Genomic DNA, 21,971 nt, shown 5'->3' on the forward strand with positions numbered 1-21,971 from the left:
AATGGACCTAATTTAATCTAAAACTAACTGATGGGGAAAGCCTTGGTGAAGAGGTGTGTTTTTAGAGCGGATTTGAAGGTGTCCAGGGTTGGGGCGTTGCGGATTTCGGGGGGGAGAGAGTTCCAGAGGGTGTAGGGTTCAGTGTTCTGTGACCCTCAGTGTTCATTGTTCAAGGCTCTGATGGCCTGGGGGAAGAAGCTGAGCCGAAGCCTCTCTGTCCTAGTAGCTGGTGTTCGCAGGCGTCTGCCTGACCTCAGCAGCTGGAACAGGCTGTTATTGGGGTGGTGAGGGTCTTTCATTATTCTGCAGGCTCTGGATTTGCACCTCTTGTTGTATAGAACCTGCAGGGGAGGTAGTGCAATACCCGTGGTACGCTCGGCAGAGCGCACCACTCTCTGTAGGGCCTTCTTGTCCTGTGCCGTGCTGTTGCCATACCAGGCAGTGATGTTTCCAGTCTAGATGCTCTCTACAGCTCCGGAGTAGAAGGACTGGAGTATCTTCCCCGATACTCTGAACTTCCTTAACTGTCTCAGGTGGTAGAGGCGCTGCTTCGCCTTTTTTACAACTGTGTATGTGTGTTGACCATGTCAGATCCTCTGAGATGTGGACCCCCAGGTACTTAAAGCTGCTCACCCTGTCCACGGTGGCCCCGTTTATCCTCAGTGGTGTGTGTGTCTCCTGCTGTCCTCTCCTATAATCCACGATCAGCTCCTTGGTTTTACCAATGTTCAGGAGCAGGCTGTTGTCCTGGCACCAGCGTTCCAGTACCTCAACCTCCTCCCGGTAGGCCTTCTCGTCGTTGTCCGAGATCAGCCCCACCACCACCGTGTCGTCTGCAAACTTCACTATGGAGTTGGAGCTGAACTTGGCCACACAGTCGTGTGTGTATAGTGAGTACAGCAGGGGGCTCAGAACACAGCCCTGGGGGGACCCGATGCTCAGGGTGATGGTGTTGGAGGTCTGACCCCCCACCCTGACCGCCTGGGGTCTTTCACTCAGAAAGTCCAGTACCCAGGCGCTCAGAGCGGAGCTCAGACCCAGCTCGATCAGCTTGTCCACCAGTCTGGTGGGGACTATGGTGTTGAACGCTGAGCTGTAGTCAATGAACAACAGTCTCACATAGCCCCCCTTCTGACGGTCCAGGTGAGAGAGGGTGCTGTGCAGTACTTGGGAGACCGCATCGTCAGTGGACCTGTTTGGCCTGTATGCAAATTGCATAGGGTCCATATCGCTGGGGAGGGAGGCACAAATGTGATCCTTGACCAGCCTCTCGAAACATTTCATGGCCACAGAGGTGAGTGCCACCGGTCTGTAGTCATTGAGACCTGCTGGGGAGGGTTTCTTTGGTACCGGGATAATGGTAGACATCTTGAAGCAGGCAGGGACCACTGACTCCTTCAGGGATCGATTAAATATGGTGGTGAACACAGGGGCTAGCTGGTTAGCACAGGACTTGAGTATGCGTCCTGTTATTCCATCTGGGCCAGCCGCCTTCCTGGTGTTCACCTGCATAAATGCTCTTCTCACACTGTGTACCGTCAATGAGAGAGCGTCCCCGCCCCCCCCGCGGATGCCCCCCCCCCTCCACAACAGCCGGCGCACCAGTGACGTCACTAGCCGTTGAGCTAGCAGTGCCACTGTTTGCACCAAACCGCGCGTAGAAGGTGTTGAGCTGGTCCGCAAGGGAGGCGTCGTCGCTTCCCATTGAGGGGGCGCTGACTTTGTAGTCAGTTATAGTCCTCAGTCCCTGCCATAAGCCTCTTGTGTCATTCTGTGCCATTTGTGCCTCCATCTTGTCGGCATAAGTCCTCTTAGCAAGTTTAACAGCCTTGCGCAGAGTGTAGACTGTTGTCTTGTACTCTTCCATGTTTCCTGACTCTCTGCCCAGGTTATAAGCAGTGGTGCGAGAGTTCAGGGCTGCTCTGATAGTACTGTCCACCCATGGTTTCTGGTTCGGGAACACCCTCGCCTTTTTTGTGGGGACAATACTATCAATGAGTGTTGTTATGAAAGACACCACAGTGCCTGTGAACTCGCTGACGTCACTGGTGCTCCTCTCTAACATTCCCCAGTCGACGTCATCGAGTGCGTCCTGAAGCGTGGCCTCTGATTGGTCGGTCCATCTTTTTACCTCACGTGACACGACGGCGTCACGTGATCTTTGTTTGTAAGCGGGGACCAACAAGATGGCGGCATGATCCGACGTGTTCGTCGCTCCCGCTAATGGTGGGGCCGGTACAGCCTTGTATCCGGCTCTGAACGGGGTGTAACAGTGTAACAGTTTCCTCCTCTTGTGGAGCAGACGATGTGCTGAAAGAAAGACGGCATGACTTTTTTCAGATTCGCCTGATTGAAATCCCCGGCTACAATCATGGCCGCGTCTGGGTGCTTGATCTGGTGTGTGTTTACATGGTCGTGTAGTTCTGCTAGCGCCCTGCCGACGTTCGCCTGGGGGGGGAATGTACACTGCAGTCATGATTACCGCGGTGAACTCGCGTGGAAGATGGAAGGGGCGACATTGGATCGAGAGGTGTTCCATGTCGGCGGAGCATGAACGGGAGAGTATCTGCACTTCCCCGGGGCTAGTCCAGCCGTTGTTGGTCATAAGGCAGAGACCCCCGCCGATGCTCTTCCCGGAGGCTTCTGTACGGTCCGCTCTGAAGATGGTGAAGGAGTTGGAGGGAGAGATGCTGTGATCAGGAGTCACTGGTTTCAGCCAGGTCTCCGTGAAACACAGGATATTGCAGTCCTTCATCTCTCTCTGGAATCGGACCCTCTACTTAGAAAGAGTGCCTAAGCCTAACCAGTGTAGAAACTAGAGTTTGTCTTAGAGCATGGCGATAGAACGCCAGGTAGTTTGCAGGCTGTTCAACGCGGAAATGGGCAAAGACACAGGTCGTCACGTGATTGGGCAAACATGTCAGTGGCCAATCAGAGAGCGTCCTGCAGAAATGCGGCTACGGAAAGTATAGACGCTGGCGAGCCACGTCCTGCATGCTGACGCCACACCTCATGGAATCCATCTCAGCCTGGTGGAGGGCTGTGTTTATGGGCAGGTCTTGAGGACAGATCAGATTCAAATGTATTCACATTTTACAGCACAAGTACAGTATAAGGGAAATAAGTTTGGTATCCAACCAGAGTGCAAATGTAACAGTAAAGTGCAATAGTAATATACAATGTACAGGTGATTAAACTGGGTATAAAATATATTCATTAGTACTACTGAGTGTAGTGCTAATCAGATGTATGTACAGTCAGAGTTGTAATATTAATACAGCCCCTCTCTCTTCCTCTCTCTCTGTCTTCCTCTCTCTCTCGTCATCTCTCTCTTTCCCACCAAGATGTTTATTTTCAAGAATGTTTAATCTAACCAGAGTGCAAATGTAACAAGCTACTGAGTAATATATGCTAAACTGATGTATGTACAGTATAATTATGTACAGTGATACAGGTTTAAATATACTATGGTAGTAAGCCATCCTGGCCAGTGGGTATACAGTATGGTAGGTGAACAGGCATATACAGTATGCAGATACATCCAAGCAGTTGTAGATAAATATATATACACGATACCAGTGTTGTAGTACTCAACTCCGAGTCCTGGACTGATTTTCAGGACTTGTGACTCGACTTGGACTTGAGCACTGATGACTCTGACTTGGACTCGGAAGGTGCAGACGAGGACTCGGACTTGTTAATTGATAAATACATTTTTTTTTGTTTTTTTTTTGGTAATATGCCCTAATCATTTGGCATAAGATATTGATGGCTAGTAGGCCCTACATCAGTTTGGCTATTGTGTCACAAAGTAAATAAACTCCCTTTGAAACGTTATGTTTAATTTGTAGATTTTTTTTTATTTGTATGTCAGCTCTTTGACTGCCAGAGTGGAGTGGACTTTGATGACTTGGATGACTTGGACTCGGACTAGGGTAATGGGGACTCGACTCTGACTCAAGATTTAGTGACTCGACTACAACACTGCACGATACAGAAGAAGAAGGGGGGGGGTGATGGCATGCAGAGCTCCAGTAGGGCTCGTCTTCTATCTGTTGATGTGCCCAGGAGGAATTCACCGTCTGAAAGGGGCCTGGGATTACAGCAGGAGCCGCAGCAGGTGTCTGGACGGCATCCACAGCTGCCTCCTCCCCACCAATCACTACAGAGATGACGGCTAAATACCTCTCTACCAGTTCAAGAGGGATGAAAGTAACTGCTGACTGATGGGAATTCACAGTGGTGGAAAGTAAACCAAGTATTTTTACTCAAGTACTGTACTTAAGTACATTTTCGAGCTACTTGTACTTTTAGGGAACTTTATACTTTTACTCCACTACATTTCAAAGAAGATATTGTACTTTTTACTCCACTACATTTAGCTGAACCCATCAGTTACTAGTTACTTTGAAGAAAGGGATTTTGCATAGAAAAATATCAAGAGGCCATAATCAGAGCAGCATAACTGGACCACATACCACTTTAACATGACCTTTAATCAGAGCAGCATAACTGGACCACATACCACTTTAACATGACCTTTAATCAGAGCAGCATAACTGGACCACATACCACTTTAACATGACCTTTAATCAGAGCAGCATAACTGGACCACATACCACTTTAACATGACCTTTAATCAGAGCAGCATAACTGGACCACATACCACTTTAACATGACCTTTAATCAGAGCAGCATAACTGGACCACATACCACTTTAACATGACCTTTAATCAGAGCAGCATAACTGGACCACATACCACTTTAACACGACCTTTAATCAGAGCAGCATAACTGGACCACATACCACTTTAACATGACCTTTAATCATAGCAGCATAACTGGACCACATACCACTTTAAAGGAAAACTCCAACATTTTGGGCAATTAGCTTATTTGCCATCTACCCTGGAGTTAGACAAGAAGATACATACCTTTTTTCTTCTCTGTGCATGCAGTAGGAGTAGTTAGCCTAGCTTAGCATCAGTCACTGAAAGTAGTTACTCCATTAGCCTAGTTCCCAACTTCTTCCTACTCCTACTGCATGCCAGAGAAGAAAAAGGTATGCATCTTCTTGTCTAACTCCAGGGTAGATGGCAAATAAGCAAATTTCCCAAAATGTTGGAATGTTCCTTTAACACAACCTATAGAGGTCAATGGATAGTCAAACACCATGTAGAATGTGTATTTTTACTTTAGATACTTAAGTAGCAAATACTTCTCTACTTTTACCAGAGTACTCATTTATCTGAGTATTTCTACTTTTACTTAAAGGAACACACCAACATTTTGGGAAATGAGCTTACCGTCTTCTCCAGAAAGAGACAAGAAGATAGATACCAGTTTCCTCTATGTGCGTTCAGTAGAAAGCTATCTGGCTGCACATTAGCCTAGCTTAGCACAATGAATGGAAGCGGACATGGCCGGTTAGCCTTCGGGAGAGGTGTTAGTTGGACAATGCCTAGGCTAACCGGCCATGTCCGCTTGAGTAGTGTTAGGGAGCATAACCCCTCCTTAACACTATATAAAAACTACAGTGCATTGGCATAACACCTCCCTAACACTATATAAAAACGACAGAACATTAGCATAACCCCTCCCTAACACTATATAAAAACTACAGTTAATTAGCATAACCCCTCCCTAACTGAAAATACGACTACATTAGCATAACCCCTCCCCTAACACTATATAAAAACGACAACTATTAGCATAACCCCTCCCTGCTGGGGGTTGGCCGGAAGTATGCGTAGGAGTGAACGAAGCCTGTCACCGTATTCGAGCCCTACTTCCCCCCGGGGTTCGACGTCAGGAGCCAGGGCGGGCAGTGCGAGCGAGTGCGACTCCGACAGGGATGGGAATGGCCGTGATGAAGGAGAGGAGACGGATAGCGACATGGAGTGTAGAGTAGGAGAGGAAAACTAGGGAGAAGGGTGGAGAAAGGTGGAGAAAAAGAGCAGGGAAAGTGGGGGGAAGGGGCATAAGAGGAAGAAAGAGAGGTACGGTAGCTCAAGTGGGTCAGATGGTGAGGGTAGAGGAAAGGATTTTATAGAAGGGTTGAATATAGTGGTGCGATTTGAGGGAGAAGAGGGAGTTAGGAAAATAGAGCAGAGACAGCTGACAAAATACATAAGAGCGCAGTTAGGAGAGGTAAGGTACGCAAAGGTGTTGGGCGATGGGAACTTGTTTATAGGGTGTGTACGTTTAGAGCAGGTAGAGAAGGCAAGGGAAATGAGGAGCATTATCTTTTTTTGTTTGATCCACTTTTTCTCCTTATTTTCAATTTTTCTCCAATTTCGTATCGCCAATTCTCCCCTTCAATTCTCCCCTCCCCTGTCTTGAACGTTGCTAGACTATGCCTCCCACTGGTCGGCTGTAGTGAGGATAGAAGCCTTGCATCACGTGTCCCCTCCGGTACATGAGGAGGCAGCCTGTCGCATCTTTTCACCAGACAGCGCGAACTCTGTGGCGAGGCGTAACGCGTGGGAGGCTCACGCTGCCCCGATACTTCCGTTCTCTGCTGTACAGGTGTCACCCAACTGACCTGTAGGAGTCGCTGTCCACAACGTCCAATCTCCACTACTCCACCCAGCCGCCCTGTAAAGTTATTATCTATAGAGTAGTGAGAGTAGGGGAGAAAAGGGATGGTGGTTGCAAGGGGGTAATTACTGGAATTCCAATCAAGGTTAGTATAGAAGAGCAACTGGTAGGAGATTTGAAGAGTGATAAACGCAATGGGAAAGTTAAGAGTGCGGAAAGGATGACAAGAGGAGCAGAGAAGAAGGAGACAGAGACGATAGTAATTCAGTTTGAAGATGAGGTTAGTCCAAAAGAGATATTTATAGGGTATATGGTATACTATATAGGGTTAGGGAGTTTGTGCCGAAACCGCGGTTGAGGTGTTACAAGTGCCAAGAGTTTGGGGCCGGGCATATAGCCAAGTCATGTAGGAAGGAGCAGAGATGTGCACGATGTAGTGGGGAGCATGACTATGGGAAATGTGAACAGGGAGTGGGGCCGAAGTGTTGTAGTTGTGGTGAGAAGCATAGTGTAGCGTATTGGGGTTGTGAGGTGATGAAACGAGAGGTGGTGGACGGTTCAACAGGTGAGAAGGGAAGGTAGGACATCATATGCAGAGGCAGTTAGGAAGATAGGCCAGGGAAAGCAAGATAAGGAACAGGGGTTTAGAGAAGGGCAGTTGGCAGTAAGGGTAGTACAGGAGGATCAGGAAGAGCAAGATAGGGAACAGGGGTTTAGAGAAGGGCAGTTGGCAGTAAGGGTAGTACAGGAGGATCAGGAAGAGCAAGATAGGGAACAGGGGTTTAGAGAAGGGCAGTTGGCAGTAAGGGTAGTACAGGAGGATCAGGAAGAGCAAGATAGGGAACAGGGTTTTAGAAAAGGGCATTTGTCAGTAAAGGTAGTACAGGAGGAGAAAGAGGGTGTGGGGGGAGAAGTTGAATGTAGTGGCCTTTGTGGCAGGAGTAGTAAATGCAACAGCGTTGGTTAGCAGTAAAACGGATAGGATAAAGTTAATAGTTAAAGTGGCAGTACAACACATGGGTATGAAGGGGTTGACATGGGAGGAAGTAGTAAGAGAGGTAGAGAAGGGGGTTGTGAGTGATCAAGAAGGCCAGAGTCAGCCCACAGGAGGCAATGAGTGACTCATAGATTAGGTTTGGATAGGGTGGTGATGTTAGGGTTGGGTATTTTGTTTCGTTTGTTCTGGGGTTTATTGGTTTTTCTTTTATTGTTTTCTTTTATTTGCCGGGTTCTTGCTTATCTGCCCCAGTTGCTGGGATGTACAGTAGGTCATTAATTTCAAAGAAGAAGAAGAAGAAGATAACCCCTCCCTAACACTATATAAAACCTACATTACATTAGCATGGTTCTCCCAGAGTTGATAGCTCAGAAGTGTAGCATAACAAAGCTAATGCTAACCGCATCATGTAGCCTATGTGAATGGAAAATGCTAAAACCATTAGTGCCATTACTCTGGGAGGTATAGTTAAATAAAGTCATATATTTGGGTGGTCTAACCTAATTTGCTAGTTAGTCAAGCTTTCTAACCAAGTAGATATAGTTGGTAGTTTATAGCTAAATGTTTTAATGATTGAATGGACAAATTTTATTGAGCTGAATTTTGAAAGGTCAATGAAGCGTTATCTGACCACGCCCCCCACACTTTATTTTCACTTTTCCTCGACTTTGAACCCTTTCACTACCAGGGGTTGACAGGCAGGCCTGTGTGTGTGTGTAACCTACATATCATTCTTGATACGAGGTAATTCGGAATATATATATATCTACTCCTATCCAAGCTCCGGGAGGGTCATCAATGAGAAGTCGCCTATTCTCAGTCCTTGCCCGACAATGGTGGAATGAACTACCCAGTGCCCACCCCAGTTAGGACAGCCGAACCCGTCCAATCTTTTGCCGTCGACTAAAGACGCACTTCTTCAACCATTATCTGAATTAAAAAGAAAAAAATATCTAACCCTAACTAACCTTACTGTTATGCACTTGTCCTAATAAACTAACCTACACTGTAGCACTCAACACTTTGATGAACATTGTTACTCAGCTGATAGAGTTGTGCCCTTCCTGATGACTTGTCGTACAGAACTTGTAAGTCGCTTTGGATAAAAGCGTCAGCTAAATGACTAAATGTAAATGTATATAGTATAAATAAAAATCACAGCTTTTTCCGACAGGCTTGAAAATGTCACAACCTTCTGCAATAAAACTCAGCAAACAATAAGCAGCTCATTTCCTCACAGAGGTTCAGTCAGAAATGCTTACACGCTGGGGGGGGGGGGGGGGGGGGGGGGGGGAATTACGCAGGTATTCCTTGGCCTGAAACAAGTCCTCAGACTAAACTCTCAGCTACTGTAGCTTTAACTAATAAGTTGGCACCGTCTACTGCCCAGTTTGTAAATCCTTTTTCTTTAGTTTTTGCTCTCGGGTAGCCAGGCAGGAAAGGGAATAATGAATTTCGAATTGGGTGTGCGCTGCTACAGCCACCAACACGGCCTGGTGGCTTAAAGCTCCAAATGACATATTTGAGCTTTAAGAAGGGACATTTGATCACTTTCAAGCAGCTCGTTTCAGGGACACCGGAGTGAAAAGCAGAACGTCAGCGGCTAAATAGATCTCCTCACTACTTGACCAGAGATGAAGTAACTGCTGACTGATGGGTAATTCACGCTGACCCCTCCTCCTCCTGGCTAAATATAAACGCTTTCGTCAGACGTGCGTCGGCGGACAACATTTCTCAACATTCCTCAATTCTCGAGGGAAAAGCATCTGTGGAAAGTCAATAGAGTCTGATGTAGTTCGTTGAGTGGTCCTGGTGCCCTGGTATTCTACAAGATCGGAGAGGAAATCTACTGTTTGACAGATGAGAAGCAAAACATGGGCGTGTTCACATGCATGTTAATGTTCCAATATGAGACGGAATACTCAAGTCGCTGAGCTGACGCTACAGTATTTTCTCATGTCCCAGCTATCAAACCTTTATTCGTAGTTGAAGGGCAACTGAGGTTTTCCTCCATTTACAGTTCCTTTGAATGTACATCATAAATACAGCATAGAAATCACAGCATATAAAATCACAACAATAAGACAAGATGTAGCACTTGTGTCACCTACTTGTAACAGCTGTTCGCCACGGGCACAGTTCTAGGTACGAATGAGGAGAGGAGTAATATGCACAATTAAAGAATAATGGACCAGAGACAGAATTATAATAATAACCGGTGTTTTAAACAAATGCGCGCTAGCTAGACATACATAATACATACAGACGTAAAGTACAAGTAACGGTTTGAAGTATTCCTTTTTGGTTCGTTCAGTAACCTCTCCTTTTGGGAGGGTTACTTCGATATCAAGTCCTAGATTGATTGGATCAACACATTAGGTTTGGTTCAGACATCTCTGAGGTTATCTCTAGCTAAAAGCTAGGTTCAAGGTTGGATATTGGATGTATCCTTTTATCATCAGTAAACTCTATTTCAGTTTATCATTTCAATAGGTAACTGTTTAAACATATTAATTTAAACCTTTAAATGTGCAGGGAACGCAAATACCTTATTAGGTGAAATGCTCCTTTAAACTCTTCCTTTGAAGGTGTAACACAACAAAAATACCAAATGGAATATTCTAATCTAGGTTATGGGAATGCAAATAACTTATTAGGTGAAATTACCCTTTAAACCTTCTTTCTTTACAGGAGAACCATCAGTGATTCAACTATAATCAATGTCATCAATGGGTCCTGATGAATTGAAAATGGGGGACCCTGGTGTAAACAAGACGAAAGTCTTTCTCTGGTCTGCATCCCCTTAACAATTGTGTGTATTGAGCTGTACTGTATTGTACCCATTCTGCAATCTGTTAATAAAGTTTTCAATCAATCAATCAATACACTTGAATCCCATTAACTCGTCCTCTTTACAAGAGAACATCAGTAGTTCAAGTATCTTACTGGGTGTAATTACCCTTTAAGTCTCCCTTCCTATAGGAGAATTATCAGTATCTTATCAAATTAAATCAAATCAAATACAAAATACAATATCAAAGTAACAAAAGGTGAACGGGGTCGAAGCCCTTGGAATGTCCTTGTGTTCAGGTCAGTTCAATCCGTGGAAGTTCTTATGATTCAAGTTCAGTCAGTTCAATCCTACCGGACTGTTGAGGTAACAGGAGTTGGGCAACGGGTATTTGAATCAGGCTGGCATTAGCCTTGAGCTATATCAGAGGTTCAGTGGGTTGGCTCGCCATCTTGCATCGTCCGGCACACCGCCTCGTCCCCTCGTGGGCACACGTGGTGATGGGTGGTCTGGACTCCTGGAACTGCTCCCAGGGTGGAACGGGGTGCTAGAAAAACCTGGCCTGCAAAACCGCAGGCTACAGCTACTTTACTGCAACGCTTCTTCGGTTTTGCAACTGGGGGAATCTTTTATAACTGTTTGATAACTGGTGGGGGGCGGAGCCAGGCATTCATGGAGTAGGACGTGTTTCACGAGAGCTCCCTACTATCGTGCAAAAATACACTTTTCTCCCCATTAGTCTTTATTTTATTTTTTATTTGTTATTGGTTTTCTTGTTGAGTCGTCGAGTATCAACTACTTTCGTCGACTTTTTTCAACTTTTTGCTGTGTTAATGGAGACCCGAGCCATGAGCACGCCAGCCGGCAGACTGTCACCGAATCTGTCCTCGCCTTCGCCCGGAATCAGTGAAATAAGTGAAGCTGTTCTCTCGGTCATGACCAAACTCCATGCAGACTTTGAGGTACGCTTCGCTGAAACACAAAGAAAAGCACAGGCTTACCCTTCATCGGGCAATGACAGAGGAAATTAGATTGGCGGTCGACCCGTTGAGAGAGAAGATGGAGTCGCTACACGCTGCCTCCACGGCTAATGCTAACGAACTAGCCTCGCTAACGACAGAGGCCTCACAACAGGGCGAGAGGATGTCGTGTCTGGAGAGCTCCCTGCTGGCTAGGCAGGCTGACGTTGCCAAACTACAGTTGGTAATTGTGGAAATACAGTCCCGGGAGAGACGATACAACATCAGGATCGTTGGTGTCCCGGAGGGCAGTGAGGGAGGTCGTCTCTCGGAGACCATGCCGGAGTTGTTGCAGAAAATACTGGGGGAGGATGTCCTCCCCAGCCCACCCATGTGCGAGTCGGCCTACAGAGCGGGCAAGACCAGTCCTGGAGTGAACAAGGAGCCGAGGCCCATCATTGTTAAGCTAAACAGGCTACAACAGAGGGAGCTCATCATGCGGTCGGCCCGTGCCAGGAGGGGTGAACTCGGTCTCGGCAATCACAAAGTGGCCATTTTCGAAGACTTTACGCCGGAGGTTCAAGCACAGAGAGGCGAATACAAAGTGGTCATGGCCAGGCTATGGAAATTGGGCCTGAGGCCTACGCTATTCTCCCCCGCGAGATTATCTGTGCTGTGTAAGGGCAATGATCGTCGATCATTTTGGTCGTTGGCTAAAGCGAAGGAATATCTCGGGGGGATAGCCGAGACCGTAGCTTGATAACTGTGTCGGGTGAGTGACGTGGCGATGTGGGCCTAAATACATTGATAGGGCGGACTACTCACAAATGTTTATTGTCATGCCCAAACAGGCTAACTGGCCATTGCCCATCCAAACTAACGGGGCATCCAAATGACTTCTGTTACTTGCTAATGCTGACCTCATGGTCGTACGTGTGTGTCGCCTCTATGAAAGCTAGCGAGCTAGCTGGACAATGTACATAACAGATACTAGCGTGCTGGCTGGTTTCATCACTAGCTTACGCGCTAGCCTCGGGCTAACTAGCATGCTATGTCTATCGCCCGCACAGAGTCATTCGAGACCCGTTAATGTTTACGTATTTTGGCTGTTGTTGCTGTTTAAGTGGCATATGTTTGCACAATTTAACTGTGATTGGGTCCTGCCCTAACTATCTTCTGGTATGCTTTATTTTTTATTTTTATTTTTTGTATCCATTTGTGCTATAGCATTGCAACGTTGATACGCAGATTCAGAAGTAGTTGGTTACAGGGATGGCGTTGAGTTATTATATAATAATAGCAAATTTTCCCAGTTGGCTCATATTAGGGCCAAGGCTCACGTTTGTTTTCGCTAGTAACACCTGCGGTTGATCTGTTTTGTTGTGTTTCTAGGTCTTGTTTTCCTTGTCTAGATGGGGTTTGGCTGTTTTTGAGCCTTAGGCTCCGGTCGTTGAAGGTCGGTTATGTATATATATGTAATATATAATAACAGGTTGTGTCAGGTATAGCTTATTACTACCGCCGGGTTAATGAAGGTGTTTACTTCTATTCTTATATAGGATTATGTCATTCCAGCCTTTGTGCCTGACCAGAGGGACTGTGAAATGCTTGCACCTTGACCAATAACCCTTTTTTCTTTTTCTTTTTATTGTTGCTGTTTAAATGACATCTGTTTGCACAATTTAACTGTGATCGGGTCCTGCCTTAGACTATCTTCTGGTATGCTTTAATTTTTTAAATTTTCTTTTATCCATTTGTGCTATAGCATTGCGACGTTGATACGCAGATTCGGAAGTAGTTGGTTACAGGGATGATGTTGAGTTATTATATAATAATAGCAAATGTTTCCCTTATGTTAGGGCCAAGGCTCACGTTTGTTTTCGACCAATAACTTTATTTAATTTTAATTAAATTTTAATTTTTGTTTATAGGACTAGTGGGGGGTTTAATCATGGGTTTATTTAGAGAGGGGGTCGGAGTGGAGAGCGTCTTATTGGATCCATGATTCCAGTGGGAAACGATAGAAAGATGACCATCCTTAGTGGATGGAGCATAGGGAGGGGATTGGAGAGTGGGTATAGGAGGGTTAATATTAGGATGGGTGGGTTAGGGTATAGAGTAGAAGTAGGGGAGGTTGTAACTGGGGTGGTATTTTTCTGTGTTTTCTGTACTGTTGTCCTATATGTGTGTAATTGTTCCTCCTCTGAACTCTTGGGATTGACCGTCTGGGCCCGCCTGGATCAGCACCTCTGTTCTCAGCCTGGCTGCACTGGTATGTTCTCTACGCATTTAGACAAATTCGACCATGGCTAAATTGAATATTTTAATTTGGAACGCAGGGGGTCTTAATGCCCCACACAAGCGTGCCAGTGTCCTTTGGTTATTGAAGAGAAGAAATATTGACATTTCTCTCCTTAGTGAGACGCATTTATTGGTGAGTGATGTGTCAAGGCTAGCAAATCGACAATATCACGTTATCTCCTCATCCTCAATAAGACAAAAGGAGTCGTCATAGTTACAAGACGTAACCTTGATATCAAAGTCCTGGATGTGTGGTCGGACACGGAGGGAAGGATTACTATAGCAAAAGTTGAGTTTTCTCATAGGAAGATGGCAATAATAGCATTGTATGCCCCTAACACATTTGATTCAGCGTTCTATAATACAATCACGAAGAATATGTTGGAACTTACTGGATACGCTCTCATTGTGGGTGGCGATTTTAATGCGTGCTGGGATGCGGAGATGGATAGGTCCGGGTCCTCTGAAACAAGCGACCAAAAACAGTCCTCTAAGGCCCTCAGGATGTGGGCCCAGGACACGGGGCTCGCAGACCTCTGGCGCATATCCAATCCCACCCTCAAGGATTACTCTCACCTGTCAGCCAGACACAAAACCTTCTCTCGAATAGACTATGCATTCGCGTCCCCTAATATGTTTGATAGTTTCGACGTCTCATTGGTTCCCCTAGCTCTCTCGGACTACAAGGAGATTTTCCTTATGGCAACCTTTGGCAGGCTCTCCACGAGAGCTCCCAGGTGGCGTTTTAACTCAACCTTATTAAAGAACGATGATTTCTGTACTGAGTTCAGGAGTAAACTAGTTGAATTCTTGCAGATCAATGTCGGCACGGTCGAAGACCCTAGGGTCCTATGGAACGCATTGAAGGGATTTATCAGGGGTCATGTCACACTTTTCGCCTCTAATTTGCGTAAATCCCGGTCAAAAAAACTAGAAGGACTGGAAACATTATACGCGGACCTATACGCATCTTTGCAAACTAACTATAATGAACGACTAAACACACAACGTAAGATAGTCAAGAAAGAAAGAAACTCCATACTTAAACAACAGTCTGAGTTCTTGATACATAGGACAAGGCAAAATTACTACTTTCACGGTTCCAGGCCTAGCCATCTGTTGGCAATGAAAATACGCTCGAATGATCATTTCTCGGATATCCCTTCGATCAAGACGCGACAGGGAACAGTCACTACTGATTCGAAAAAGATCAACAACACTTTTAAAGAGTTTTACTCACAGTTATATAGCTCAGAGGTTAATTTCGATAACTCTAAATTTGAATCGTTCATTGGCGGGCTTGAGATACCCCACATTTCTGAGGAAGAGGCTAAGGAACTGGGGAAACCAATCACTCTTATGGAACTTAGGAAGACGATTGCTGAAATGCAAAGGGGTAAGGCACCAGGCTGGGATGGGATTCCACCCGAGGTATATTTAGCTTTCTGGGACCAACTGGGTCCATTGATGCTCGATATGATCAATTACGCTATCGAACAGGGGGAGTTCTCAAGAGATGTCAACATGGCATTGATTTCTTTACTTCTCAAGAAGGATAAAGATCCCAATGATTGTGGTAGCTATAGGCCCTTGAGTCTTCTCGGGGCCGATCTAAAAGTGTTTGCCAAGGTGCTGGCCCGCCGCCTGCAGAGGTTTATGACGGTATTGGTACACTGCGATCAAACTGGTTTTATCCCGGGGCGCCTGGCTGCAGATAATCTTAGGAGGCTGGTGCATGTAGTCGATAACAGTAAAGACAATACAGCTCCGTCCACAGTTCTGTCCTTGGATGCCATGAAGGCGTTTGACAGACTAGGATGGTCATACCTGTGGAAGGTACTTGAGGTTATGGGTCTTGGAAAGAATTGTATTCATATGATTAAAGTCCTGTATGCCTCGCCGTCGGCAATGATACTGACAGGCAAAAACTGTTCCACACTTTTTCCAGTCTCCAGATCTTCTAGACAGGGTTGTCCTCTGAGCCCAGGACTATTCGCGCTTTCCCTCGAACCATTGGCCCAATTTATTAGGCAATCGGAGGACATCGTCCCCATAATGGTCAATAATACACCACACAAAATTGCTCTCTATGCAGATGACCTACTGATTTTTATGGATGACCCCTCCCAGTCGGCCACAAAATTACTGGGAATAATCGACGACTTTGGTAAATTGTCAGGCTTTAAGATTAACTGGAACAAATCAGCCTGCCTACCTCTTAATGAGCTGGCCAAGGCGGTGCGACTACCAGCTGATATCCCCATAGTGGAACATTTTAAATACTTAGGCATAGAGATATTCCCCACGCTAAGTCAAACTACTAAGTACAACTTCACGGGTACTTATGATAAAATATGCCAGGATCTAGACAGATGGTCGTCCCTTCCTAACTCCTTACAAGCCCGGGCTTCCATAATCAAAATGAACGTCCTGCCTAGGATACATTTTGTTAGCTCAATGCTCCCCCTGCCCCCTCCAATAGACCACTGGCGCAAGGTACAATCGATGGTATCTAAGTTTATCTGGAATAACAAACGCCTGAGAATCAAAAGAGCTACTACTCAACGTTGAAAACAAGATGGGGGCCTCGCAATCCCTGATTTTAAGCTTTATTTCTGGTCCTTTTCACTGAGACCTCTGATGTGCTGGCTAGACCCTGTAGATGCTGTATCTTGGCGCTCCTTAGAAGCGGCGGCGGTCTCACCGCTAAGATTGCAGGATGTAGTGTACTCCACTGTCCCTATTTCGAAATGCCGACTGAGGTATGGACCGATCATAACTCACGTGATCCAAACATGGCGTAATGTACAGAAGTTGTGTGCGGTTAAATGCCCATGGCACCTGGACTCTCCAATTTTTAATAACCAGCAACTACTTGTTGGGCACAAGCCGGTTAGTATTCCTCAATGGCAAAGGAGGGGAGTTCATACTCTGGATGATATTTATGATAAGAACGGCCTTCGTGCGTTTCAGGACTTAAAAGAATTTTATGATCTTCCTGGCGAGTCCTTCTTTCTTTACATCAACTAAGGTCAGCGCTGAGGGCGCATGGCGTGCCGTGGGCTCAAGCTTTGCAACCACACCCCTTCCTCAGGCTCATAGTGGACAGGACGACCTCCAGAGGGTTTGTCGCAGACTTGTATACGCTCTTAATTCAATCCACGTATAAAAATGTATCATTGGATACAATCTGGCGTGGGGATATCCCGGAGTTGGACCCCGAGTTTGACTGGGATGATGTTTGGGCAAATGTGGCATTGTCTTCCCGCAACCCCAATCACCAGCAAATTAATTTGAATTATATTCATAGGACCTATCTTACACCTAGGAAGCTATTTGCTATGGGACTGATAACCGACTCTCGGTGCACTTTGTGCTCTCAAAGGGCCACTGGCACTTATATGCATATGTACTGGGATTGCCCACCAGTGGCCCGCTTCTGGAGGTCAATAACGGACAAACTTTCAGATCTGTGTGGCTTAACTATCCCATTCACAGCTGTTACGCTACTCCTGAACGATATAACAACACTACCCGCGTCCGTACAACTAAAAAGGGTTGTCCTAGCGGGCGTCACAGCGGCGAAGAAGCTAATAGCATTGAGATGGAAGGAGCCTGAGAAGCTCACAATGATTAACTGGTCCCTAACACTGTTGGATGTGATTTATCTTGAGATATCCACGGCGCGGGTGATTGGGGTGGGGCAGGCTGGGATTGACCTGTGGTTCGCAGCAGCTGAGAAGGTCAGGACCGCCGTGTGCGGCTGAGCGGGGTTGGGGTGCTTGTTCGGGGGAGTCCGGCGGTCTCGTGGGAGGGGGAGGAGGAAATGACTTGTCTGTCTTGTCTTTTGTGTTGTCCTCTTGACTTTAACTGGGGATTTTATTGGGGGGGAGCTATTTAGCTATTTCTTCACTATTTGGACACTTTTACACGGTTCCTGTGAGTCTATGGAACACCTCTGTAGGTTTTTGTTTTGTTTTTCTAGTCGTGTACTCAAAAGCGGCGTTTTTCTACCTCAGGACCGTAGGCCGTTTTGAGGCTGGGCTCCAACCACTGTGTGACCCGGTGGCATCTACCACATTGTTATGCAGCTGGGAAATCTCTGACATCACTGATATGCACATTTTGTGATGACTCAGCTCGGTGAGGGTGAATGTTGTGAGGTGAATTGGAAGAATGGGCCTTTTTGAGAATTAGAGATATAAGTTTTATTAATATAGGGCCACACGGCCGGGAAACGGTGCTGAATACTGGGAAAGGCCATTTATTAGATAGTACCCCTTTAAATTTTAAAAGGTTGTACTCTGTTTTCTTTTTTGTCTTTATAATTTGTTATTTCTGTATTATTATTGTTTCTGTTATTTCCCTGTGAAGTTCTGTGTATTGTTATTGTGGTTATTGTGTTGTCTTGTTTTTATGTAAATAATAATAAAAAAAAATTGATAAAAAAAAAAGTTTGATAACTGGTTTTATCATGCTATCTCATCTCGTTATCTAGCTCTGTTCAACTGCGTGTTGAATCTCCGGGGATTGTGTCTGCATCTGTGCAGTAGCAAGACTCACCTGCTGTAAAGCAAGGCGTGGCTGTCGTGACATCTATCTCACTCACGTCATCTCACGTCATGACGCAAATTAAAGGGCAATGCTGTAATTCAAAGGGACTTGGTATCCAATGATACTAACTACCCATGTTCTTACATAATAGCCTTAACTATTTATGTTCCTATAACTTAAATAGTTATGAATCTGAAACCTGGGTTACAAAGACATGGCAAAAAGCAAGGATAACAATTAAATTAAAACACGTACAACTTAATTGCCAAATGTTGGAGATCAAGGTTTTAAGCTCTGCAACAGAGAAGATAATCTCAAGCTTTAAGGACTGTTGGAGTTTCCGTGAGCTAGAGGGGCATCATAGCAAAATGCAGATTCACCCTGTTCCAAGCGAACTCCAGGGACCTTACGGACCAGCCAGTCACTAGAACGGGTTCCATAGGTTTCAATATTCCATTCCAATAATGGTAGGGCTAGTAGGTAACTTACCAATAAGGGACTTAAAAATGTACAAATACCAGTGTGTGTTGCGCCTCTCTGTCAGAGAGGACCAACCAACCTTATCATAAAGGACACAGTGATGAGTGTCATATCTATCATTAGTGATGAATCTGAGGGCGGAGCAATAGAGTCCAAGGATTTAAGGGTTGAGGCCGCAGCATGCCTATAAATTACATCACCATAGTCCAGGACTGATAAGAAAACTGCTTTGACAACTCTCTTCCTACTTATCAGAGAAAAGCTGGTTCTGCCTTTGTTGGTTGTCAAGGTTGTAAATGTAAGTTTAAATGTACTATGAGAAATCGAATATGATAGTGAGGAACATACACCTTATGTATTTTACCATTAGGGGTTTTGTGGTCTGTGTGCAAGTTCCAGTTTCCAGGGTAATACTTCAAGTTCATATGAGTAATACTCCCATTATATTTACTTGTACACAAGGACACTGGGGATATGAAGATGAACACTTCATCCTGTCTTTGAGCAGTCATCTGGTAATCAGATGGTTCCTGGTTTGATTCTCACTCCTCCCGGCAGTGTGTCCATTCCAAGTGTCCTTGAGCAAGACACTTAACCCCTAACTTCTCCCGATGAGCAGGTCGGCACCTTGCATGGTTGGTTACCTCCGCCATCGGTGTGTGAATGGGAGGCATAAGTTATAAAGCGCTTTGGATAAAATCTGTTATATTAATGCAGTCCGTTTCCAATTTACCATTAGCCAATATCTTGAATACTAAAGGATACGTTCCAGAATCCAGACCACTAACCCTGTTTCCATCATCTATGAGGCTGCTCCTCAGACACAGAACTCATGTCATTCTGTAAAATAAGCAGGAGTGGTAGATAGAGAGGAGGGGTAGAGAGAGAGGAGGGGTAGATAGAGAGAGGAGGGGTAGATAGAGAGGAGGGGTAGATAGAGAGAGGAGGGGTAGAGAGAGAGAGGAGGGGTAGATAGAGAGAGGAGGGGTAGATAGAGAGAGGAGGGGTAGAGAGAGAGAGAGAGGAGGGGTAGAGAGAGAGAGGAGGGGTAGATAGAGAGAGGAGGGATATATAGAGAGAGGAGGGGTAGAGAGAGAGGAGGGGTAGAGAGAGAGAGGAGGGGCAGATAGAGAGAGGAGGGTAGAGAGAGAGGAGGGGTAGATAGAGAGAGGAGGGGTAGATAGAGAGAGGAGGGGTAGAGAGAGAGAGGAGGGGTAGAGAGTGGAGGGGTAGAGAGAGAGAGGAGGGGTAGAGAGAGAGAGGAGGGGTAGATAGAGAGAGGAGGGATAGAGAGAGGAGTGGTAGATAGAGAGAGGGGTAGATAGAGAGAGGAGGGGTAGAGAGAGAGGAGGGGTAGATAGAGAGAGGAGGGGTAGATAGAGAGAGGAGGGATAGAGAGAGAGGAGGGGTAGAGAGAGAGGAGGGGTAGATAGAGAGAGGAGGGGTAGCTAGAGAGAGGAGGGGTAGATAGAGAGAGGAGGGGTAGAGAGAGAGAGGGGGGGCAGATAGAGAGAGGAGGGGTAGAGAGAGAGGAGGGGTAGAGAGAGAGGAGGGGTAGATAGAGAGAGGAGGGGTAGATAGAGAGAGGAGTGGTAGATAGAGAGAGGAGGGGCAGATAGAGAGAGGAGGGGCAGATAGAGAGAGGAGGGGTAGAGAGAGAGGAGGGGTAGAGAGAGAGGAGGGGTAGATAGAGAGAGGAGGGGTAGATAGAGAGAGGAGGGATAGAGAGAGGAGTGGTAGATAGAGAGAGGGGTAGATAGAGAGAGGAGGGGTAGAGAGAGAGAGGGGGTAGATAGAGAGAGGGGGGGCAGATAGAGAGAGGAGGGGTAGATAGAGAGAGGAGGGGTAGATAGAGAGAGGAGGGATAGAGAGAGAGAGGAGGGGTAGAGAGAGAGGAGGGGTAGATAGAGAGAGGAGGGGTAGATAGAGAGGAGGGGTAGATAGAGAGAGGAGGGGTAGAGAGAGGAGTGGTAGATAGAGAGAGGAGGGGTAGAGAGAGAGAGGAGGGGTAGATAGAGAGAGGAGGGGTAGAGAGAGAGGAGGGGTAGAGAGAGAGGAGGGGTAGATAGAGAGAGGAGGGGTAGATAGAGAGGAGTGGTAGATAGAGAGAGGGGTAGATAGAGAGAGGAGGGGTAGAGAGAGAGAGTAGGGGTAGATAGAGAGAGGAGGGGTAGATAGAGAGAGGAGGGATAGAGAGAGAGAGGAGGGGTAGATAGAGAGAGGAGGGGTAGAGAGAGGAGTGGTAGATAGAGAGAGGAGGGGTAGAGAGAGGAGTGGTAGATAGAGGGGGGGTAGAGAGAGAGAGGAGGGGTAGATAGAGAGAGGAGGGGTAGAGAGAGAGGAGGGGTAGATAGAGAGAGGAGTGGTAGATAGAGAGAGGAGGGATAGAGAGAGAGGAGGGGTAGAGAGAGGAGTGGTAGATAGAGAGAGGAGGGGTAGAGAGAGGAGTGGTAGATAGAGAGAGGAGGGGTAGAGAGAGAGGAGGGGTAGATAGAGAGAGGAGGGATAGAGAAAGAGAGGAGGGGTAGATAGAGAGGAGGGGTAGATAGAGAGAAGGGGTAGATAGAGAGAGGAGGGGTAGAGAGAGGAGTGGTAGATAGAGAGAGGAGGGGTAGAGAGAGGAGTGGTAGATAGAGAGGAGGGGTAGAGAGAGAGAGGAGGGGTAGAGAGAGGAGGGGTAGATAGAGAGAGGAGGGGTAGAGAGAGATGAGGGGTAGAGAGAGAGAGGAGGGATAGAGAGAGAGAGGAGGGATAGAGAGAGAGAGGAGGGATAGAGAGAGGAGGGGTAGATAGAGAGAGGAGGGGCAGAGAGAGGAGTGGTAGATAGAGAGAGGAGGAGTAGAGAGAGATGAGGGGTAGAGAGAGAGAGGAGGGATAGAGAGAGGAGGGGTAGATAGAGAGAGGAGGGGTAGATAGAGAGAGGAGGGGTAGATAGAGAGAGGAGGGGTAGATAAAGAGAGGAGGGATAGAGAGAGGAGTGGTAGATAGAGAGAGGATGGGTAGATGGAGAGATGAGGGATAGATAGAGAGAGGAGGGGTAGATGGAGAGAGGAGGGATAGAGAAAGGAGGGGTAGATAGAGAGAGGAGGGGTAGAGAGAGAGAGGAGGGGTAGAGAGAGAGAGGAGGGGTAGAGAGAGAGAGGAGGGGTAGATAGAGAGAGGAGGGGTAGATAGAGAGAGGAGGGGTAGAGAGAGAGAGGAAGGATAGAGAGAGAGGAGGGGTAGATAGAGAGAGGAGGGATAGAGAGAGAGGAGGGGTAGAGAGAGAGAGGAGGGGTAGATAGCTCGGAACTAGGCAAAATCTGCATATGGCTCGCTGATAACAAACTATCATTACACCTGGGCAAAA

Source organism: Notolepis coatsorum (assembly GCF_963971535.1).
Source record: "Notolepis coatsorum genome assembly, chromosome: 2".
In the NCBI taxonomy this organism is placed as follows: Eukaryota; Metazoa; Chordata; class Actinopteri; order Aulopiformes; family Paralepididae; genus Notolepis; species Notolepis coatsorum.